The sequence below is a fragment of the Cupressus sempervirens genome, chromosome 10 (genome assembly GCF_028749045.1).
Source record: "Cupressus sempervirens isolate cs-2001-9-10 chromosome 10, ASM2874904v1, whole genome shotgun sequence".
NCBI classification, from domain to species: Eukaryota; Viridiplantae; Streptophyta; class Pinopsida; order Cupressales; family Cupressaceae; genus Cupressus; species Cupressus sempervirens.
Genome location: NC_143127.1, coordinates 646,560,631 through 646,587,290, shown reverse-complemented (window position 1 = coordinate 646,587,290; position 26,660 = coordinate 646,560,631). Strand labels below are relative to the sequence as shown.

The following is a 26,660-nucleotide window of genomic DNA, read 5'->3' as shown; positions in this document are numbered from 1 at the left end:
AAATCTTGCAGTAAAATGGTCACAATAATTATGTAATGTTATTGTTCATTCAAGTAGGTAAATATCAAGTAAAAGATATGAATGCATATATTTAGCCTCTTATCGATGAGTTGGTGGAGTTATGGAATGGTGTCACTATGTATGATGTGTCTAGACCAATAGGACAAAGACAATTTCAATTCCATGCAATACTTGCATGGACAATACATGATGCCCGAGGGCTAACACATTTTTGTGGTATGTTATAGTGAATTCAAGTTGCGCACAATAATTCTAATTATAAAAATTAACATATTTAATAATTCAATTATATCATTATCTTGTAGGTCTCCAAACAAAGGGAAAATTTTCATGTCCAGTTAGTGGTCAAAAAATGAAATCTCGTCATTCAAAAAGTTTAGGAAAGTAGGTGTTTGATGAGTGTAGACACTTCCTCCACAGGAATCATAAGTATCGAAGTATGGAAAAACATCTTTTCAATGGGAAAGAAGATACTACATCAAAGCCATGAAGAATGACACCTCACCTATGGAAGTTGGAATATAATAGAATTAATCGTCGAGGTAATGTTGTTCCACCTCATGGTTTATGTTTGTAATTTATATATTTCTATTGTGATTTTTGTTGACTAATTGTGTAATTGATGATCGTAAAGGTCATCAAGGCAATACTAACAACCTTCCAAAAGGACTAAAAAGCTATCCCAGACAATTTAGTAGGTTGCCCTACTACGAGCACTTACAAATTGTTCATTTGTATGATACTATGGATATTGGAAAGAATATAACAGAGACATTGTGGAAAATATTGGATGGAAGGCATGACAAAGAAAAAATTGTCAAAATTTGTAATGACATACATGAATCCAATCATGCATTGAAGAATTTCATTCACTCAAATAGCAACAAAGATTAGATTAATATAAGTGCCCTTCCATGTTTATTAACGGAGCAGCAAAGTGATGCCATAAAAGAAGTCATACGAAAAATTTGATTTCCCATAGGATTTGCTACGAACATAAAAAATCTCATATAAAAAAAATTGAATTTGGGCCAGGGCTCAAAACGCATGATTGGCATACTTTTGTCAAGGTAAGTTATGTTCTTTTGTATTTATAATATATTCATAAACTACATGTACTATTCGTTATGTTATGTTAGAAAATAATAAAATGATTAGTTTATAATTATTGCAGTACGTGCTTCCTCTATCTCTCCCAGAGCACTTCTACAATAACATCAAACAAGCGATATACGATCTTGGAAAATATATGAGGTAAGCAGTAATATCTATTCAATTTGTTGTATATATTTATTATATTCATGATTTTTTTCTTGCTATGTAATCTGTTGTATATTATTTTGTAAAGTCTCATATCTATATATTTTTTGTGACTTGAATCGCTTAATGTAGGTGGTTGTCATCTAAAGAAATCCATAAAGAAGATATAAACTATTGGAAGAGAAGAATTCCTCATTTACTGTGTGAAATGCAAAAGTTTCTACCTCCAACTTTTTTCAATTCATAGGAACATTACCTCATACACCTAGTTGAGAAGATTGAATTGTGTGGACCTGTACACACTAGGTCAATGTGGATGGTTGAGAGGCATTTGAAATCTTTGAAGGCTTTGGTTCGACAAAGCGCACATCCTGAGGGTTCTATGGTAGAGGGATATATGGTATACCAGACTATGGTGTACATTACTGAATATCTTCCTAAGTTTGCATCAAATATCCATGTAGATCGCATTTGGCATCTCGAGCCTTTTAAAAAATTAGAAGGGGAGTACTTGATGGGGAAAGGTACATTGAGGAAAGTGAGAGGTAATAAATTATAAGATGTTATTTTCATTAATTAGTTCTTAATCTTCAAAATAAATTAGTTGTAAGTTGTCTATTTTTTTTTTGTACAGGTGCTCGAGAGTGGGATGCATTACATTTGTATATTGCAAACAATCTTGATTGGATGACGATATGGATTGAATGATGTCAACATTCTGGTCACACCTTAACATGGGAAGGTGTATCTTCATTGGTTAAAGAAGCTCATCATAATGGAGATTCCAATGTTACGCAAAGGGAAATAGATTTAGCATGTGGTTCAAGAGATTTCCAGGTGCGTACAAATTTATTAATCACCTGTATGTTTATCAACTCATGATAAAATAATTTTGATATGTTTCACAAATTATTGCAGGTTAAAACCACAAGGCTATGTTCTCTAATGGTCAAAAATTTCACGTCAAAGTGTTGGATGACACGAAGAAAACTTGTGATTTAGGAATAACTGCAGACTTTCAAGTGACTAATATTTCATCTAGAAATGACTTACATCCTCAAGAGTCTGAAAATTGATACTATGGTATTTTGGATGAGATACTTGAGTGTGACTTTAATTCCTTCAAATTAGTACTCTTCGTTGTCAAATGGTATAGGCTACGACTTAATCCAAATGATCCTAATAGAACTGTTATTGAACATGATAATAGATTTACAATGGTTAATACAAGGTCATTTGAGCTAGTTGGGGATGAGCCTTATGTTCTTCCAAGCCAATGTGAGCAGGTATTTTACTCAGAGGTTCCACATAAACCAGGTTGATCATTTGTTGTTAGACATGAACCGAGAGGAAGGCCAATAAAGTATAATGCGATTGAAGAAGAAGATGCCAAAGAAGTAGAAGACGATGTAGATGGTGATCATGATCGATAGTTATTGGATGATGTTCCTGACATAAATTTTCATGAAGAAGAAGAAGATGATGATGACGATGATGCTGCTACTAATGATGATGATGAAGATGATGTTGATGTTGATGATGACGACGATGACGATGACGACAACAATGACGATGATGATGGCGAGGATGATGATGATGATGACGATGATGATGATGATGAGATGACGATGATGATGATGATGATGATGATGATGACGACGACGAGGATGATGATGATGGAATTTAGAGGTATGCCATCAATCCTTAATCTATTTAATATTCATTTCTTGATAGAAATATATTTGTCTTATATGTATGGTTACATAGTTTATTCATTATCTATTTAAAAGCTACAAGTTTCAACTACAAATAGAATATTGCTAATCTAAATTAAATTTTAATCTAAATTAATTAAATAAAACTATTTAAAACACATATTGATGCGTCAATGTATTGAGCCTTATTTTCTTTCAGGTCAAAAGCATTTGTAAGTGTTTAGTTTAGAAAAGGGAATTCACTAAATATCTATAAAATTGATAGGGAAAACATAATATAATTGCTTACCCAATTTGTTGGTTAATAATTCTGCCTCTGTAGGTGATGTAGAGACTCTAGGTGGACTTGCAATCATTCATAACAAGAGGGACTTCCATAGTGTTCTCACAATACCAACCAAGCATCTTCATAAGATCCCTCTCCTTGATCCAAGCCAACTCCATAACCTATCAGAGTGCACAACAAATCCTTATGCCACCTTAGGTTCTACATCTTTGGAATAATCCCATGAATGTCCCTCAATCCATCTAATAGATTCATCCAAGCAATCTAATCAACAAACTATCAAATGCTCACAATGCCTCAATAGGTGCCAAACATGACTTCACCTTAACTAGGTTTTTCCTCCACCTCCACACACATCAAACAACTTCAAATAGCATGTCCCCAAGGTGACTAAGCCCTCAACTCATCAGCTGATACAAAAACCCAGTTTTAGCCCTTCAGTAGGCCTACTTTCCTAGTAGGCTTATAATGTGAGCTTGATTTAAGTGTTTTATTGTGTACCTTTTAATGTTTTTAATTTTTATGTGATGCTAATGATGGATGTGCTTATGATTATGATGTGATTATGCTCATGATAATTGAATTACATTTGCAGGAAACTAAACCCCTTTCAGGAGCATCCCGCACAGTCTCATGGATCGATAGGTATAAGTCAATACTCCTTATAGATAGTCTATTTAATACACTTATCAATAGTAAGATTGATGTCTTCCAAGATCTCTCCCATTTGTAGGTACCGACGAATAGGTATTTGTCAGAAGTGTCTTCTTCGAGTGAGGGAAATATAGGAATAGAAGAGGAAAGTGAGACGTGCAATTTATCTAGAATAGGGAGATTAACTAGAGGTCAAAGGACTAGAAGGAAATTAAATAAATGCATGAAATTTTTCCTTGCTCAAGGGGGGTCATGTTCTTATGATGATGAGATGGAAGACAACATCGAGGTGCCCTTGAGGTACCGACATCTATAGAAACATTGGGTACCCAAGGAACTTCCACCAATAAACATTGATTTTTGTGTTAACGAGAGGATATATCACATAGCACCATCATCACTACATGGTTTGGGCCTATTTTCTATGAATGACATAAAGGTGTCTTACAACAAAGTTTCTGAATTGATGGAGTATGTTGGACCATGTTACGATTACAAAAGTTGGATGCATATTGTTCAATATAAAAAAAGTATGCGTAGGTATGCCCTCTCGGAAAATTATATACAACAACAAGAAAATAATCAAAGTAAAAGTGTGGCTATATACATTGATGGAAGGCCAAAAGCAACAGGGAATATTGCTTACAATTTGAACTGCATAGATACAAACGAGGTTACTATCATGGGGGTGGTACATACTATTAAACCAACTTCTATCAATGACTCTAACATACCATTTAGTCAATAAATTTTTGGCTAATATTTTTATACTTGATCTTTGACACAGGGGCACAATATGGAGCAACCGCCCAGAGGGGACACTGGTGATGTTCCCAACTCATCTACAAATGAGTAGGTAAAACTCATTATAATTGTGCAAACTAGATAGAAGAAAAATGTTATTTTTTTAATGTTGTTTTCTTCAATGTTTTGGAGTAATTTTGATAATACTAATACTATTGTTGTCACAGAAGGCCAGTGGTCAGAGGGAGGGAAAGGAACCTGCAGTCCCTAATCAACAGCCCCCCCCTGAGGAGGACCCTTTTTATATTGATTTAGCAGACATTGATGACCTGATCGGTTCGACTAAAAAGTTGCTAAAGAAAATTGGCAAAGAAATTTTACGTTTGGAAACCATAAAGCCTACTACTCAGGAAATAAGAGAAAGGGGAGTTGAATTGATGCACACCTCTGAAACCTTAAAAGTAAGTATTAATGAAATTTTTAATTATAATAAGAGTTCAATAATGGTTTTTATGTTATGCTCTTTTATGGCATTAATTAAAATATGGATGTGTTGTCTTTACAGAGTTTTTTGCATGATTTCGAACCTCGTTCCATTCCCCACTTTTGTTTTCCACTGAATATATATAGGAATGATCATAATCATTGACAATACATGCTCGAACAATCCTTTTTTTTAATGCTCTAACAATCTTGTCCATGCTAGTCCACGCGTTCTATATTTATGCATGCTCTAACAATTTTATTCTTTAGCTTCACATCAATTGAATCCTATGATGACGCCAGCTTCATCTAGTATAACCACAAATCTCTTTCTGACTGCTGAGTCAACAACACGCAGCTTACAGGCATCGACTATTGCACCATCTGCTGGTACACAAATGCCTCTTTTTCTCTCTTATGACAGCAACAAACAGCTTTTTTTTTCAACTTTTTAACATCAATTACCATTTGTTCTTTTATACTTCGTGACAAAGACTTATGAAACTTATGAAACTTTTTCCAATAGGAGCTGTAGCATCATTTCATGGATGTTCCTATGTTCCTAGTATGGGAACAGTGAAGGACGTCATATTGATCGTCAGCGACAATGAATGCGTTCCATTAAAAGTAGCCAAAGTTCCAGGTACTTTAAAGTTATTATTATTCTATAGTGATATAATAGTAATTTAGTTTTTGATCACTCCTCATCGACTAATGATCCCATGATTGTTTTGTAGGGAATGATCTTTTTTGAAGAAAACTTGGTGATGTGTTTGCCAATATTTGGGCCCACCATGCGTACCTGGTGGAACATCATATCCTAACTAAAACTCCAAACCACTATTTTGATATTATATCATTGCTATAATAGTTTTACTTTTTATCCATTTCTTGAACTATATTAAAGGTAGCTTCACTTCATTTATGAGGCTAACATGTTTTTTTTTAGTTAAAAGGTGGAATAACCAACGCAAATTGTTGAAGGATGATCTTATAGAGAGCATGACCCAACTCTTTGGACCTCATGCATTTGAGAGAAATAAGATCCTTGAAAAAGCTGGTTTATGTTTGAAATATATTAGGGACCAAAACAAAAAAAATTTACGAGATAACCCCAGGTATGAGCGTCCGCCCTATGTTCCTGAGGTTGAGTGGCAGGCTCTAATTTTGGATGGAAAGTATAAAGCTAACAAGAAAAATAATATTACACTAGTGGAGAGTATAGAAAGGTATGTGATACTGTTGAGAATCTAATTATGTACTAATTAACCTTTATATTTATACTATCTAACATATTTCAAACTTTTCATAGATTGCCTGACACATCAAAGGCAACAAAGGCAAGACTAGAAAAGCATGGGACACACAAGGTCGGCTCTGGTGGTTTTTCAAAACTTCAAGCAAGAGTTGTAAGTATTAGTAAATGAAAAATTGTATCAAATTTTTTATATAATGTGATGGTAAATTCTAGGACTCCCTTATTTAGCTCATCAATTATAAATAGGTCAATAGAATATAATAACAGTAGTGGATTTTCATATTCAATATAAACAATTCAACAATTAAAGTCAGACTTTGCAATCTAGATTAGTGAAGATTCCTTCATTTACTAATATGACATTATTTAAAATCTCACCCTTGATGTTTCCATCTCCATAGATTTCAAACTGATCTTGGGGAGGAGCAAGCTCACAGGGATGGGTATGATAAAAGTAAGGCTAGCCAGCAATAGAATTGCAGCAGATGCAAGTGTATGGAATGTTGGATGCCTCAATTGCCCTCCTAACAACTCTCTTTTCTTTGTAAAAGCTTAGCCCTGGTTCTACTGGATAGGCTCTATCTATATCATGCCTAAATTTCAAAGGAAGAAACCTCTGCATCAAAGTTCAACAATTCTTAAGTCTATTACAATTAACAAGCATTCATGGTAATAATGTTAGGGTCCTATGTTCTGACCTTAATAGTGCCAATTTCTTTAATGGCGTCTACAATCTTAAGCTGATCTGTAAGTTGACCACTGCCCACAATTGAAATAACAATACCAATGCCTTGCATGGCCTTTACCATTGAATTATGATCACTTAAATCTCTTTATAGAACATCCATTATAATATACATGCACATTAATAAGACCCATTACAGAACATGTAGACATTAACAAAACCCATTACAACACAAATTTTTATGACTATAATATAGCTCATGATCCCAACCAAATTAGACTCATTAATAAGGAGATCACTGACCAAACACCCCTTCTTAACATAATTTCTAAATACCCAACTATACAACAAGACAGTCAAACATGATTATTTATGAGATGACCGCTATCTAACAATTTAGCAAATAGCTGCAATAGTAGTTACCATGAACAAACAAGCAAAGCTTAATCATATATTCTAAACCTATATGACCAATCAAAACAATCTACAGCCTGTAAAATCAATATTTTAAACAAGTACACACACTTTACAACTGTGCCATACATATCTACCACAAAATCTTAGTTATAAACAGAGCTAGTGACATACATAGACAATGTTAACACCAGAATCTTTCAATTCATGGAGGCACTTTTCTTTGGCAAAATCATGGGTAGTGATGGGTCTAATGAGAGCATAGGTAGAATGGCCTACATTTACAGCTGCAAGAGCAACAAAGCGACCAATATAACCAGTGGCTCCAATCACTAATATTTTACTTTTCTCTTTGTTCACAAAATCCTCATATGGAGAAATCTCACAAATGGAGGCCATGGTTGAGACTGAATTTTCCTCCAATAGTTGAGAATAAAGGCAATGATTGAAAGAATGAGGGAATGTAGCAGCACTTGTAGCCATTTTTATTTCCAAAGAGTTGAACTAACTCTTACCCAACTTAAGAATTTGGAGAAAATATGTTGGTACAAGCAAAGCATACAAACACGCAACATTTATATAGTAGATTGCTCCATCAAAACTGCTCAAGATCCTATTATATTGTGATGGATATAGATGATTTGCTGTTGATTGTTAGGTAGACTTCACGTTGCTAACAAAAGCAAAATACAAGTTGAGTATTAAATGTTTTTAGCACTGCCCATTACATTAAACTTTAAAGTTTTAATTTTTTTAAGAATAGAAATAATTGCAATCGTGATGGAGTGAAATTTGATCCTCTAGGACTCCCAAAGACCAAAGATAGTTTAGAACAACTCCAACATGACCAAAATAAGGTGTAACAAGGGTTGGAAACCCTGCTAACTATTTACCATTTCCTTTTGATATTTTAACTATCCTCCATTGGTTGATGAAACAATGCAAGTAAAATTCACCATACCACACAAAAATGTAGGGCTCAAAGTTCAAGAGATGCCTCACAGAAGAGGATAAGAGAATTGGCTTCCAACAAGGCTATAGAACCATGGCTGAATCGCTACGAGCTGAAATCAGTGTGGAAGGTTCTAATAATGATGCATCTGAGCCATAGGTAAATAAGCTAAATGAAAATTATTTCAAATTGAATACTTTACCAATTAGTCTATTTGATGTTAAGTTCCAATATAAAGTGAATATATATGTTTTAAGCAAGCAATGATAACAATGCGTAGGATGTTGGAATGCAGCCTAACAATCCTTCTACACAATCCATGGATGCCGAAGGTTCGCATGATGTGCATTCCAGTGGTGGAGGTGTCCATTTGCTATTAAATTTTTTATATGTAATTACAATTGGTGTTTGGATTAACGTAACATTTTGGATTGACGTTGAGTCCAGACAAAATGATGTGGTCAGATCAGGTAAAGAGTGCCATAGTTATGTTATTTAAAATAATTAAATACGTGTAACAATTATAATAAATTATTTTTAATTTAACTCTTTTATTTGTTATTGCAGAGGACCCCCCTTTGCAACAGCATAGGAATTTGAGATCATCAAGAACAGAGAATAGAACAACTAATGAGGGGGGAATTGATGATGACACTGAAGCTCCTCTTAGAGCTTACATAGAAAAAAGAAATAGAAAGGAAAAAAAGAAATGATTGTCATCTACATACCTTAATTGATAATGACTGAATTTTATGTCTCAATGAATTTAATTATGTGCTAATGAATGTTCATGAATTATGTGTTAATGTAGAATATTGATGAATGTTGCATGTTAATAAATCTAATGTGTTAATGAATGTTATCATGTGATATTGATTGAATGTTATCATGTGATATTGATTGAATGTTACATTTTATTAATGGCTGAAAGAATGAATGAATGTTAGATGTTAACGGGGAATGTAGAGTGATGTTAGGGGGAGGGGGGTGGGGCCAAATGAGCTTCCACCTTCACATGGTTGGCCATGTTTAGTAGAGAATATTAAACTATTCTCGAAATAAAGTGAAGCTCAATAAGATACTAACAATAGGTAGAAACAAGAAGCAATAACAAGCTCCTTCTAGAACATAACTCTTACCAATTATTGCTATCTTCCCCACACTAGGAATCTCCATCATATTCTCATATGCCTGCAACAAAATTAGAATAACAAACCAAAATAACTCATATTTTCATACTTCTCCATGCTTGGAATATAATCACCTTGTTTAGCCTTCCCTTGGCTCTTCATATCCATTGTCTTCTCATCCTTAGTCTCTTTGCACCTTGAGACCTCTACTACTGTCTACAACATGTCTTCACACCCTTTTCATTTACCTTGGTATACCAAATCCTGGTTGGTGGCTGTTCTATCCAATTCAGTCATCATTGTCTTTGTGAATTTTCTTTGTCCTACTTTCAATGGACACCATATAGAACCAATCAATATCATATCTGCTTCTCCAAGCCTTGTTTCTTTGCTATTTACATCAGCATTTGTACTTTTCATCTTTCTTCCGATTATCTCCTTTCCCTCAAGCCCTTCAAGACCTGATCATTTTCTGTCTTCATCAGCATCCTTTCTCTTTACCTTTGCTACAACCTTTTGAACCTTTTTGGTGTTAGGTTCTCCTTGCTCTTCAACACTTGATTGCTGCTCATTTGTTATTTGTCCTTCAAATGGACAACTTGTCTTCATATCATCCTTTTCTAGGTTCCTTTCCTCAACCTCATTCTCATTAGCTGTTTGCTTCAAAGCATCATCCTTTTTTATCAAAACATCTTCCATTGCTTCACCATGTTCCTCTTTTCTTAGGACCATTTCCCTCTCAAAGATGCCAATGCTCGTTGACACCTTCCAAGTTGTCTTGTGCTCCTCCAATGGTGTTAATATCATCTTCTCTTCATTATTTGTGAAAGTGTAGGTGTTCTTTCTACCATCATGTAGGGATATCTTCTCAACTTTCCAAGCCCTTCCTAAAATTATATGACAACCACTCAAAGGTATAATGTCACACAGTACAACATCATTATATGATCCAATGGTGAAGGGAACATAAGCTTGCTCCTTCACATCAACACAACATGAAACATCCAATCCTTGTGCTTTGTAAGGCCTAACATGTGCTATTATTGGTAGATTCAATTTGTTAACCATCTCAAATGAAACAAGATTTGTAAATGAACCACTTGAAACAATAACCTTTTAAAATTTCACAGATCCAATCTCTAATCTCTAAACTTTTAAAATTTAATAAAATTCATATTTTGACTTGTTTATTATTTGACAGGTTGTTCTTGGAATCATGATTGTAACTTAGTTTCATCACAATGATCCTTATGAACTTACATGTACATTCACTAACAAGTAACTCTAGATGAAACTTAAAGTTTATTTATCACATTTCAACATTCTCACCAAAATCTGAACTACATTATCTCATGATTGTTGCAAAGTACCACTGCTCACATGTGAAATATGCATCTAGATTACTGAACCCTTCTTAAAATTAGTTTCATTGAATTAATATATGTTATCCTATCACTGGGTGTGTAATTTGAGTATGAGAATAATGTCATATCTATCTACGTGTTTTGCCTAACAAAATTCTGAAATATAATTTCTATAAGTTTTTAAAATTAGAGTAGATGAATTATTCTATAGGAAAAGGTGTTGCATTTAAGCATTTATTGATAGGTTTGAACATGAACAATTTTCTATTTCTAGTAGATTATAATGATGATAGTATGATAAAAATATCGTTAGTATTCTAATTTTAAAAAATCCAAAATTATATAGTTATTTGTTTTCACTCCAGGATTTTCTAAGACAACTAATTATTTTATCTAACTGTCTTTCAGCTTGCATAAACAACTGCAAGATTATTATTTTATCGTAACTCTAATTTCTTACGATACCATCATTATCTATTTGGAAACATTGTAGGTAACAATCGCTTCCTTGGCCTCGATTTTTAATGAATATGCTCTAAAGAGCTAATTTGAGACAAGCATCTACCTTTAGGTGAGTAATTTGTAGTGATCTACTGATATCCTAGAGATCATTACTAGTCTAATACAGGTTTGTCACTCGGGCATGCTTAGTAGAAATGAGGATTTTCTATTGCTCATAAAACCTAGTAAGCATATGATAGTATTTTCTATGATATTTATATTGAGTAGAAATCATGTCCTTACTATTTGTGAAGTGCTAAAATGTTTTTCAACAAACATGATTGGTTTCACCCTGAAAGCTTTTGTTTCCCCCAATAGGTTGGCTATCTGACAGTTGAGGCATTTGTTCAATTCTTGGATGAGTTTCAGGAGGAGAAACCTAGGGATTCAGTCCTAGAAAAAAATGAACATGAGATTGGATAGCTTGAAGTTGGGAAGCCTTTCTATCCAACAATGTTTGATCCTGTACTTCAGATTTTTAGTCATAACCAACCACTTAGTTGTCTGGGAAGACCCAGGTATGTAATTGCATTGTATTAGATATGGTTTACGTTTTTGTCGAGATTCTATTACTACAAAAATGTTGTGCAGTCTGTAACTTCTAATTGTATAGTGTTTTAACATAATTTTTTTTTTAATTTGATTTAGTTAGATTGAAAAATGTCTACAGAGTTACTGCTAGAAGCTCTTTCAATTTTTACCTGATGGAATGTAGAAATCTCATGTCTTCAAACATTTAATAGAATACGTATATGAATTTTTCTCACTTTCTTTTATTGCAGGTCAATTATTCAACCAATTTTTTGGGATTCACATTTGAACTTCCATTTTTAGAGGTTAGAAAGTTAGGCTTAGAAATTCAAGTTATGCTGAACCATGCCTGGACATCAATGTCTGGTTCAAATAATAGTAAATCTACACAAGAATCTCAATCTAAGAGAAGCTCTAAGGTATTCTTTTGGTCAATAAATAAGTTTTGTTCTTGAATTGTGTTCATCGTTGAGGTTGTACTGAGATTTAGAACGATCTATTGTTTTAAGTTCTTTCTATCAAGCTTTTGAGTTTTCTCTCCAATTCACGCCTTTTTGGATTTTGGATTTTTTGGACTTTGGTTATGGTAGTTTTTATAACCTTGTGAGTAAAGGAAAAAATAATTGGTTCTAGTTTTTAGGATTGTAACAAGTCCAATTAGGTCTGCATTCCTCATTAATAGACTAATAGTTTATGTTAAATCTATTTATGCTAAAAACAAAAGGCTTCTAGGCACATCAATGTTACCTACACTACATAGTATACTGATTATTCCTACTTCAAAATATTTTATTATGATCTTTGAAGAAATTTAACAAGCTTAGATCATTTTTGTCAGCGAAGAAACATAACCCACTAAAATTCTTTCCACCAAAGCTTAAGACATTGACAGCTTGATCCAATTTATCTTTACTGCAAGATGGTAGTCCATCAGCACGATCATCAATTTTTTTGGGACTGGCAGGAATAATATAGTTTATCAATATTTCTATATGTTTATATTCCTGATTTATTGTCAATTGTTGCTGATATCATTCATAGGGCATATAGGGCATATTGTAGGGTTCTTTGGAGCCATACCTAAAACAATATTATGATAGCTTTATTTCTTTTTAGTCTTCTTGCTTCATTCATGTCAGTGATTCTCGCAAACAGGTTATTCATGAGTTGCTCACGGTACAGGGTTCTGAAATTTAAAATATTTAATCATTTCATTGATTATATGGTTATATGTGGAATTTGTGTATCTTTTTTCTGTATGACAGGCAACTGGCTTCATGAAAGAGCGAAATTGAGAAAAAACAATTAATACTTACATACATGCATATACTTGGTTTTGTGTCATTTGTTGCTGGTTATGAATACTAGTTTAAGAGCATAGGATGGTTTAATGTAACATTGATCTTATATTTAATATGGCTCATTAGATCTACTTCCTATTTCCTTTTTATTTTCTCTATCCCTTGATTTTAACATTGTGTCAACAGAAATTAATGGATTAATCTGAGTTGTGGTTCTAATGTCATTTTCAATTTATCAATTCTCTTTTAGGTCATATTTATAAATTATTAATGTTATATTTGTGTAGGTATTGCTGTATGGTGGACAAGTGACCTCATGGAAGAGTGAAAATGGAGAAGAGCTACTTTTCATTAGTAGTAAGGTGACTGTGACATCACTAATGAATTCATTATTTATTCCTTAGTTACTAATTAAGAAACTTGTAACTTTATAAAACTAAGTGGTTTGTCATTCATTCACAAACAATAAAGAAGCTTAATACAATCATGGTGTTATATGATACAAAATTGCAATTACAATTAATATTTTACAAATTTCTTCTATGAGTAGAACTTCTTAGTGGCTGTGTGGGTGCTCTTGAAGTTGATGATATTGATTCAACTTGAGAAAAATGACCTAATGTCATAGACCATGATGATCTAATGTTGATTACTGATCTGCAATAAGTATCATTAGAATTTTTGTAGAGCAATTTGCAAGACCAAGTAATCACTATTACAGATACATCATAATGTAAAAGTGATATGTACCATACTGGTATGAAGTTATTCACTGTATTTGATATCTGTCTTATTGTAATGTGATATGATTGATTCTGTTTGGTTTGTAAAGACGTTGGATATTTATTTGATCTTTGTCTGATATAATATTGCACCCTTTTGGATAACTAATCTGTGATTAGTATTTGTGATCAGCATGATATAATTTAAAGAGAAAACACTTAGATTTTAGTATCAAGCTTGTTTTATGAATGAATGGAGAAAAACTAGCGACATATCCATTTTAGCTTTGTGTTTTTTACTGTTAGTATTATATTATTAGAACATAACTATACATCCTTGTGAATTGGAGTTTCAGCAAAGATTTAATATTATTTGGATTTCTTTCTTCTTGTAGCAAAGGTTATGGAGGCCCTAAACATTCCAAGAGGTGTCCGGCGTGTGCTTTTTTGGACACCTAATAGTGATAGGTATTTTAAGTTTTAATAATATGGATCTATATAATTCTAGTTTTAATACAATCTTATTGCAAGTTGATAGATTTTCTTAACAAGTTTTCAAAGTGTTTTCTGTAAAGTCATTGTTCACTCCAGTTCAATCATCTTGACTTTTAGTTGCAGGTGCCTTGGCTTTGGTCAAGCATAAAGCTTTCCTTAGGCCCATGTAATATGGTGGGTAATTTGTTGGGTTTCTCCTTACCAATGAAAACTTTGATGTGACCCTTACTATATGCTTTTTCCATGCATAACATGAATAAAAAACTAGCAATACTACATTGATGTGCAATGGGTACACAATGGGTAAAAAGATGTTAGAAAATGATTGATTATGGTGTTCTTGTTCATGATGGTGGGAGCACACATTTTGGTCATTATTTTTTCTTTTTTGAGTCACTTCAACCTTTCAAAATTATTTTTATGCTGGGAACTCTAGGTTATAGTCTTAGAAAAGTATTTTATTCATTAACAATTGCTTTAATCTAGCTTGTAGATGAAGTGCACACAATGTTCTTATTTCTCAAATAAATTTGATCCTTTCTTAGATTTGAGCCTAGAAATCATTCAAGCAGATTCCTTATTGAAAGCATTATCCCATTACACGGAAGTGGAGCAGTTAGATGGGGGTGTCAAAAGATAACAATGTGAACGATGCAAAGTAAAAGTGAAGGCTCTAGAACAACTCAAAATTGATAAAGCACCACATGTTCTTGCAATTTATCTCAAGCACTTCAGTGTAGTTGGATCTGGAGGAAAAATTGACAAAAAAGTAGACTTTGGTTGTACGTTGGATCTCAAACCATTTGTTAGCAGTTCACATGTAAGTAGCCCTTACAATATTATTTGCCAGTGGATCACATTTTTAGTGGAATCTAATAATATAGTTTTTGAAATACCTACTAGTTTTTTAATTAATATTGCACATTTGAATGATATTCTAGTTTCTCTGTCTATTGATCAATCACAGGAGGGCAATTTTAAGAGCACTCTTTATGGTGTTCTTGTTCATGATGGCTAGAGCACACATTCTGGTCATTATTTCTACTTTATTCGTTCATCCACATGCATATGGTATGCTTTAGATGATAATCAGGTATACATTTGCTACAGTTGTGAAGACATGTTTAATTTTGTGGAGTAAGATCATTATAGTTTGTGTATAATAGGATACACAAAAGAACTACAATTTTATTTAGAACCTTTTCTTCATATGGTAACACTAATTATACTGAATTTGCTTAGAATGATTGAAGTTATTCTTATGAAATTTTGTACTCTAGGTCTATTCAGTCAGTGAGAAAAGTGTGCTTTCCCAGAAAGCTTACATGCTATTCTATATATGAGATAAGAAAACTAGCATTCAAACAGCAAGTGGGTCTGAATCTCAATATAATGGCTCTAAACTAAAGAAGAGGGTATTATTGAACATTGGATATCCAAAGGAAAACCACTTACAAGATTCATATGCCCCCCAAGTGACACAAAACATGCATTCTTTCCAAACGACAGCAATCTCTTTTAGTGTTGCAGGTGTAAACAAGATATCCCAATAGGTACAAAATTTGCAAATGTCAATTTCATTTCAGAAAATCTAGAAAAGAACACAAGTTCTAGCCAATCATGCAGTAAATCCAGATCATCAGTAGATCATGATGCATCATGCTTACGGCGGGGTCACTGTGGTGGCGATGGCAGTTGGCGTCGCCGCCACAACGGCCCTGCCAAAGTGCTAGCCGCGGACGTTGCAATTGCGACGTTTGCACAACCATTGTGATGAAACGTGTGTCGCATGCATAGTGACACCATCACAATTCCTGCACTTGCGTCATAATTGTGACGCCATTGGAAAAATTACGACAGTTAGCGACGTCGACACCACAGCTATCGCGCCACTGACACCGTCATGTCCTCGTCACAATTTTCCATGGACGTCCCAATTGTGACACTCGTGGAAGAACTGGAAGGATGCCGCCACAGCGATTCCATGGCTAGATGTCGATGCCACCCCATCGTAATGCATGGGGAGGACATCAGAATTATGACAAAGGTCGCATGCATTGCGATGAGAGTCGTGCCAGATTAGAATGGAAAAATTGCGACGGAGGGGCGTTGAAATTATGACAGTTGAGGATATATGTCATAATTTATGACTAAAAAATAATGATGTCTACTACCATCATAGTGGTGACACATTGCCATCACAATTGTGACACTTAGCCATCGCAAATCGATGCCAAATGTATTAGTGTCTTGGTATATCTCCCTAAGACTTTTGGTCTTTCTTTGCAATAGGAAGGAGAGTGTGGGATCAGAATCTTCACTGCTGTTGCTTTGTTGACTAGCTTGGTCTACACTGTTACTTGGCATTGACACTCGGTCATCCCTAGAGGAGCTTGGCAATGATTAAGGCTACTTTTCTTTTCTTCTATCTGCTCCTTCTTCTTGATGTTCATCAGCTTCCTCTTCACTCATAATTGGCACTTTACTAAAAGTGCTTAGTGACTCATGAATTTGTCCATACCATGACTAATTTTCAAGAAATTCCACATCTCTTGAGAGAATCATCTTGTTGTTCGATGGGTCATACAATCTATATGCCTTTGATTCTGAGCTATACCCTGTGAAGATGCACTTCACACCTTTGTCATCCAATTTTTTCCTTTGCTCTTTAGGCACATGTGCATATGCAACACATCCAAACACCCTTAGGTGTTCAACTATCCATCTTCCTCGGGACCATGCTTCCATTAGAATTCTATCATGGACTATCTTTGTAGGAAACCTATTAATTAGGTAAAATGTTTTTGCCATAGCCTCTCCCCAAAATTTAGTTGGGAGACCTTTCTCTTTCATCATGCTCCTTTCTATTTCAACAATGGTCCTATTCTTTCTTCCAGCCACTCCATTCTGCTATGGTGTATAGCTGGCTATGAGCTCTTTGTTTATGCCATGTTTCTTGCAAAAATTTACAAAAAAATTGGAGGTATACTCCCCTCCTCTATCTGATCTTAGGACCTTGATATAATGTCCACATTCTCTTTCAGCCTAGGCTTTAAAGTCAAGAAACTTATCAAATGCTTTAGATTTAGACTTCAAAAAATAAACCCATGTCCTACAACTTAAATCATCAATAAATTTCATTAAATAAGTACTCCCCCCAATGGAAGTAACTTGCATAAGACCGACTAGGTCAGTATGCACTAACTCTAATGGATATCTAGCCCTCCTAGAATTTCTAGAATTAAAGGGAAGCCTATGTTGCTTACCCAAAATACAAGCCTCACACTTGTCACATGAATTTCCTATTCATGGCAAACTTTCTACCATTCTTTTATTTCACAACAAATTTAAACCAGCATAGCCAAGATGACCATACCTGAGGTGCCATATCCGTGAAGGGTCTTCAATCACACTTCTTAGAGCTGATTTTGTGTGAGGTGCAACATAAACTTGAGATGAGAAACATGTCTCTATCCTCAAGAGAAAAATTTTGTTCTTTTTCATTTGAACTACTGCATGTTCTTACTCCCATCCTTTTCATGAATGACACATGTGTCATTCTCCATCAACACTTTGTATCCATTTTGAATGAGCTGACCAATGCTCATCAAATTGTGCTTCATACTAGGGGAAAAATACACATTTTGTATTTCCTTCTTCTCACCTTGCTTGGTGCGGACCATAATAGATCCTTTGCCCACAACTAGTAGGGTTCCATTGTTACCCATTTTAATCTCAGATTTGAAACTCTTGTCAATAAATGAAAACAAGGTTTCATTACCACTTGTGTGGTTGCTACATCCACTATCAAGGTACCAAACCTCAAGACTTCCTTCTTCACCAACATTACTTATGATGAAGGCAGTGGCATTGTTTCCACTTCCTATGTTCACATCTGCCACATTTGCTTGTCTTGACTGATCATTTTGCTTCTTCTAGCATTCACTTGCATAATGCTCTTCCTAAAATTTTTGCTACAGCATTTCTTTGTCCTCCATTACCTCAACCTCTGCCTCTGGAGTTTCTACTTGAGCCATTTCTTCCTCTCCCCATTCCTCTTGGATTTGACTGAGCCTTGAATGCTTGCTCTTGGGAAGAAGAAGATGTAGATCTGTTGATCCTATGCTCATGGGTTTGAAGAATACCCATCAACTCATCCATTGTCAAAATAGTGAGGTCTTTTGCCTCTTCTATGGTCATGACCAAATTGTCATATTTATGAGGTAAACTCCTCAATATCTTCTCCATTATCCTTTGCTCTTCATAGTCTTCTCCATTCGACTTCAGTTGGTTAATTACATTAGAGGTCCTTGAACATAAATTTGCAACTGATTCATTTTCCTTCATCTGAAGGTTCTCAAACTCCCTCCTTATATTCTATAGCTTTACTGTACAGAATTTATCAGTCCCCTTGAAGTTTGTCTCAAGGATATCCCATGCTTCCTTTACATAATTTGCTGCTACAATTTTGGAAAAAATAGTTTCTGTCATTGCTGCCTCAATCAGACTTAATCCCTTTGCATCCTTTCTCCTTGACTCCTTCAACTAAGTCTTCTGTACATTTGTGAGAGCAGCATACTAAGTTGGGTCTGTCACATCATTGAACCCATTAACCACAAAATCTCATAAATAATTTGCAACCATTACGGTCTTCATTTTCTTTGCCCATGTATCATAATTTTGTCCATTTAAGGGTGGTGGTTCCTGCCATATCTTTCCTACATCTCCTGCCATATCAAATATCCCAAGAAAAAATTTCCCTAACTCACTTTGGATGTGGGGCCTCAAAGTACTGATACCATGTGAGAAGTATTAAAATAAATTCACAACTTTTAATAATTTTTCACTTGGCACAAACTATTATTGACTGGTAGGAGAGTGTTGAGTGAGCTCGACAAATGAAGAACAACTCGACACCAATAGATTTTGAGTGAGCTTAGTAGGTGAAGCAACTCGACACCAATGGATGTCGAATGAGCTCACTAGGTGAAGGGAAACTCAGCACCAATGGATGTTGAGTGAGCTCAATCACCACTACAGGGTGGAGCTCGATAGAAGTAGATGCCGAGTGAACTTGACAATAAGTATAAAGTTAAAACTCAAATAAAGACCAAACCGAGTGACAAACTTCCAACATGAATGTTACCACCATTAAAACTAGAGAACGCAAGGCTTAAAATATTCAACAATAAACTTCACAAATGTAATGAATAAGAAGAAGAACAATGGATTCAAATATGCCTACTTGCTTTCTATTCAACTTTGATTAAATCATTACAAAATCTGGGAGCATTTGGCTTCAACTAGAAAACTTTAAAATAACCCTAAAACTTTAAAACTTCAAACTTCAAAAACTTTAAACTTGCAACTCTAATGGCTGCATACAATAATGCCTGGAGCAATAACTACTTCAACAGGACGAACTCAACAAACAATAAATTTATAGAATGACTAGAGAAGAAACACATGCATCTACAGGCACAAAATGAACTTCCTTCTGTTTCTACACTTTGATGACTGGGTCTATTGATCACTTCTCTCCTCTCTACAACTTCTAATCTCTTCAACTTCAACTGCTTGTCCTAGTCAAATGGAACAGAACATTCCTTTTGTCTTCTGCCAAAAATATTTTTCCATCTCTTTTCTGATTTCAAAAATTCACCTACCATATTCATTGTTTATGACTATTGTGCAAGTCGTCAGGGATGGTAGGTGGGCATTTGGCTCCAAGGGCAAATGGCCTTTTGCAATTAATATTCCAACAATTTTTACTAGCAAAGAGTCATCTGGTTCGACATTTGTAAAAAACAAATGCTTCAGTTGGTCTTTTTGATAATCAATATCTTATAATCAATAGGTTGAAATGAAGCACTCTATTTGAGACATGTGAATAGTATCTGTATGTTGCATGTAGCTTACTAATCAGATCAGTTACTTTGACCATACTAATGGAAGCATCTTGTTCTAGAAATTCCTCATATCCATTATACTGTATGTAATTATCCCTTTTCTAGTTGGGAGAAATATTCCATTGTATGTCACAATCTGTTTCAACAAGAAAGCTCTCAATTTCTCCATAAGAAAAACTAGTATGATCTTTAAGAATGCATGCAGACTAGTCTTTGGACTTTGCTGAACCCATGAGCTCATTTGTGGATATAATGTTATCCATGATTGTGCTTTGTTTTTCTGGTTCACTGCACATGTGTTCCATTTAATCAGACAAGAGCTCTAGATGTGTAGTTGCACCAACATGATGCCTATTTCCCAATTTGGTGAATTTGGGATCTTTCTCACTGAGTTTCTTGCTCAAATGTGTATTCCAATAGTTCCTTATTTCATTATTTGTTTTCCCAGGCATTCTGCCCACAATCAACGACCACCTACATATATTCACCCATGATTGAACACTCAGTAGGTCTAGAAATCATACACAATTATCCTTCAGCTTAGTTGATGATATAAAGCAGTAGAACAAGAATAGACAATGGCAACCAAGTAAATAAATTGAAACCTCATACTGATTCCCAACAACTTATGAAGTTTGATAATGAGTTCTTCTTCATTAGCAGATATATGACCTCTTTTGACATCGGGGTAGAGATGGTTAATCCACCTCAGCCTTCTTTCCACTTTGTTGCAAACCTAAACAAAGTCAATAGTTATTTAAAATCTAGCTATATGAAACTATAATTATCCGTAACAAATCATTATTTAACAAAATTAAACCACTAAGTCTTGTATGCTTGAACTGAATTTTTTTAATTATGAGCAATTTTTGTATGCACTATGGTGTCTAATAAACCAACTTATGAAATTCAATAGGTTGTGACACTTTTTCTTCCTGCAAAAATGAAAAGCATAAAACAATAGATGCTTAAGCTCTATCTTTAAAAGTATGTCCTACCTGCTTTATCAGCTATAGAATTCCAGTGTCTTTCTTTGCTAGTTTGTATCCAGTTTTTCAAAAGATGATCTTTACTAGGTGTCCAGGGGCCTCTCTTCACACTAGAACATGAGTTTTTTCACCTCATACTCTCTTTAGTAGTTATGAAGCTCAGATTACAACAAGATGCTAAGCTTCAAGCAAACTAAATTAAATGTTAAAGCGACCCTAAGTTAGTTCAAGCAATACTTGCAATTCCTTGGCCAAGATATGCAAATATAATGCGACTTTGCTTATAATATTTTCTTTAATTTATAACTATATCATCAAAGCTATTCAAGAGTTCAAACCTCACGTTTTCCTTGATAAAGGTACCTTCTTAACCATAGTAGGATATGCCTTTAGATAATGTAGAGATTTTCCAAGGCAGGAATAATTATTTAACAAGATTTCTCTTAGTTTGTCTCATCATATGTTATGAGATATATAATGATTGAGAAATACTTGTTGAGTGTTTTTTATGAAAAATAGTAGTTTAGATCAATTCATTTTGAAAAATAAAAAATGTTATCTTTAATTATACTATTCTATCTTCCTCAAACTGCAATGGAAATCAAGGGTTTTCACTCTTCATTCTTGATTGTAAATCATGGAAATGATAATACCTGACACCATAACTTGGGCAATAGTAGATATCATGCACATGAATACCTATGCTTCTTGTTTGAATGGGCATAGAGTTGTAATCTGTAAAAAATTACAACAAAAAACTCTATACCAAGATACAAAATTGTAACATATTTGAATGGATACAAAGTCATAAATTGTAAATATTCTTATGCTATTAAAATATTTATAGTTTTCATCCATCAAATCTGCATGCAAATGTACCATTTACTTGTAATTGTTAAAAAATTTTATGCTCTTTACACTTCTACTTCTCATTTTAAAACTAGTCTGCACTGCATTAGCATTTATAAGATCCTTACACAACTAAAACTTATAGAACTTTCAGTCATTAGACACACATCTAAGAATTAAAAAATACATAATATTGCAAGATATTGGTGGAATGAGATTTGTACTAGGGTTTTCAACCACTAAAAACTAGAATCTATGAAGTTAAAAAAAATTGAAAAGGATGGAATCATTGTTTCAATTACTGATTCCAGCAAGACAATAAATCATAAACACACACTATTTTGTTCACCTAATTTAGTATTTATTTATAATATTATGATAATATAGAGGACATAGAAAAATAGTACATATCTCAAAATTGAACTCATGTTCAGAACCCACATGTATCAAACAACACAACTATGATGTATCATTTAACAAGTACATGATGATACATGAAGTAGGTTTATAATAGAAATGAAAAATTTTCAAGATTTGACTGAATATTTCTTTTGTTCATTTGTTTCTATCAATTCTATTCCTTTGTGTTCTCTTTCTCCATGGCACTAGTTGAATCAAGGGTGATGATTGTTCATTACTTTGAGCACCCTCCTTGTTGTTCTTCTTTCTCAACTGCTGAAATTCAAGGATGGTTTCTTGTTGAGGGTTAGGAATGATAATTGAATCACTGTGTGCACCAAATAATTCATTATTTTCCTCTTGGCCTTCTTCATTTTTAGTACCTAACAAGTTTGATTCCTGGGCTTCCTATACACAACATAGATTAACTTATTAAAAAATATAATACCTATAATAAGATTTTTGCATGAACCATACAAGATCCTAATAAACTTACCTCATATTCATGACCAATGACTAATTTCTCTCTTCTATCTAGCATATGTTTTGTAAGGCCTTGGAAACCATGTAGTAAGACATATTTTAAATCCTCATTAGATTCTTTTTTTAGGAATTGGTGCACCTACATGAATGAATAAAAATGAATTCATAAGATATAATGACTTGTGAGATACATTTAATTCATAATTTTTTCATGACTATGCTTTAAGAAATAAAGAATACTATACATGAAAATGTTCACTTACCAAGCTGCCGCAAATGCTATTGTACCCGCTAGATCCTAATTTGTGGGATCTAATGCTTGACACCCTAGCTTGAGTACCCTTGTTTGTATCTTGAAGGCATATTTTAGTTCCTCCTTGTGTAGATGGAAAATAATTTGGATTATTATAGATTTTTTTCTTAAATTTAGCATATTTCACAAGCTCATCCCATGTCACTTGGTTTGTGACCCAAGTAAGATGTGGGTCTTTCAAATCTTTTGTCAACTTTGACCTTAAGTTGTCTCTTTTAGAGTGAATATATTTTCGTGCAATATTTAGAATGTATTGCTTATGAAATCTAGGATCTCCAAATGCTAGTATAACATCTTTACATAGTTGATCTTTCCTAGAGTTGGATTGTTTCCTCCAATCCACTTGAATAGTATTGCCAAATATTTCTTCTTCATGATGAAAAATGAAATGATAGAATTTTAGCCCCATCTTATCCTTCAAGACTTCTCCTTCTAAGGTGAACAAGATTGTAACTTCTTGCATTCCTTTTGTAGTTGCTGAGGATATTTTTGTAGTCTTATGGGTTGAGGTAGATGCCCCTATAGGTACACTAGTTACTTTGTCATTAAGTTCCTGTATTTACAATGAGATTGTGAAATTATTGAAAATTTCATTTGTCTATAAGCGCTAAAGAGGTTCACATAATAAATAAATAAAAGATCAACATAGTGCTGAAGAGAGATAAAAATGATAAAATATTACAACTACATAACAATGAATGATATTTCTTGGTGTGTTCTATAAGATAATGAATAACTAGAAGCAAGGAAAAGAGGCTTGCAGGGTCTTCATAAATAAGGATGATGAAATGGACTTTTATATGGAGCTAAATGTGCATAATTGTATTAGGCTAAATCATAATCAGCAATGTGAGATCCTTTTTACTGAGAACATAAGAAGGGTGGCATTTGGATATGAGATGTTAAGCTAAGCAATATGTAGTATTAGAAGTGTACATAGTTCAAAAGAATCCTCTATTGAAGGTTGTATAAAATTTTCATTAAAAACTTGTCTTCTATGTTTGGATTATGGATTATTGTACACAAATGGTTTCAATAATAGAATATCTCATTATATATTACAAGCTAAAAATGCTTTGTTCTTTATACTTGTCAACATTACAACATATGCTAAATAAGGATGTACTTTATTTTTATGAATATTTGTGCTAAGAAGAATATGTTTTACTAAAAAAGCCTATGAAGTTTGGGAAGGAATCCCAAGAAAGGACTTATGAAGAAAAAAACAACAGGATTGAATAGTTTTCAATACTTAATTCCTCTTGTTACTATGTTATAGAACTATAACAATAATTGGTGATATGATCATTTTGTAGTTATAAAGTTAATATTAAAAATTAAAACATATCTACTATATAAAAATTTAATAATTTAAATTAAAACTAATCCATTGTATTAAACAATAATAAGATAATATTTTTAGGTAGGTTTACCTGTTCATCTAAAGCACTCCCTAAACTCCCTAGCAATGTCCTCTTGCATATCTCAATTTACTTAAGTATCTCTTTTCTAGTTTCAACAACTTTAATGGTCTTTGGTAGCAGCTTAAATATTCTTGATTGAGATTCTATAACATTCCTCAAGGTAACTTGCTCAGCTATTGGTGGGAGAATTCTGATTGAACCCATATTTGATGGATTAGATGCACTCCTCATAGGGGCATGGATGTCTTATGTAATAGGAACACTAGGAGAATCCACGTTTGATGTAAAGGGTGTGCCAATATGTATTGTGCTTGATGCCACTCTTGTGATAGGTATTTCTTGTGTAGATGTAGATGACATGACACATCTTCTTGAAGTATCCTATAAGGAAAAACTATAAGAGGTGTACTCAAGGAAATAAGAAAATCAAACCTAGAAAAACATAAAATTTAAATGTTACCTTCTGCATAATATTGGGGGCATTGGATGACATAGTTGGATCTTTCATTCCTACAAGTTGTGTGCTTTGTGGAGTTGTGTTAGATATGGCTTGCATTCCACAAACATAAATTAACATAACTTACATATGATAAGATAATTGAACCTATTTAAATACAATTTTCAAACTAACCTCATGCACCATCTCAATAATATTTTTGCCTTGCCCATTCCTTAAGATCTCAATCAAAGCATTTACAATCAATGGACCCCATGGTAGAATCTTGAGCACCCATAGGAACATTCTTAAAGAATAACATAATGATATAAAACAATAAAATATAGATTAGAGAACACATGCAATTGATATTAGTTACATAACTCAAATTCACTAACACATGAACAATAACATACATATTTTTCATTATGTTTCAATATATAACCCAAAAGAAAAACAATGTTCAACTTCCAAATTTCTTAGCTTTATGATATGGTCTTTCTCTCACCTATTTGTTAATTGTATAAATTACCTAGGTGTTGATAGTGTTAAGTCTCAAAACACAAAAGTGTCTTTCAAGTTAGTTTTTAAAGAAGTAAGAAAAATAAACAACTTATCCAATTGAAAAAAAAATCTACCCACCTCATCAAAAGTAGAGAATTCAAGAAATAGATACATGTTGCATCATATCAATGACTTAAAACACTTAAAACATTCAAATTACTTGATTTTCATTACATGTGGTATATATTAAAAAACAAAATAATTAAGCTATAAAGATTTAATTATATTGCATTGAATCTTCACAACCATGTTCATATGGATATGATGATCAAACAATGTCATTCTCACATAAAATATCCTCATCTGATGACATAAAGGGACCATCATTGATGGTCCCTAAATCCAAAAATAAATTAATGCCATTGTTTCCATTGTAGTCTTCACCTTCAATTTTAGTTAAATGAAAATCAATAAAATCATCATCTTCATGGACTTGATGCCCATGCGGTTGCTCATATCCTTCATATAATTCAATAGGCTCATCATGATCTTCCTCTTGGTCACAAATATCATTGACAATAAAGTTTCCATCATCACCATCCTAGTCATCTATGTCTTCAAGGGGAACTTCTTCATCTCCAAGTAAATCATGGTTCTCTTCATCTTGAACACATGTTACTCGTTGTCCTCTTGGATCATAATTGATCACAAATGACCAACCAAGTTGTTCTAAATTTGGAATGAGAAACATCTGGTCACATTTATTTGGAAAGACATAAGGCTCAGACATGGCTTCAAACCTAGATGTATTAATCATATGGAATCCATTATTGTGCAA

At 33.6% G+C, this 26,660-nt stretch overlaps 1 pseudogene; it reads right to left on the bottom strand.

Annotated features, from left to right (window-relative positions):
* Nucleotides 1-6,881: 6,881 nt before the first annotated feature.
* LOC149535482 (uncharacterized) lies at nt 6,882-21,550 on the bottom strand (annotated as a pseudogene).
* Nucleotides 21,551-26,660: the final 5,110 nt, after the last annotated feature.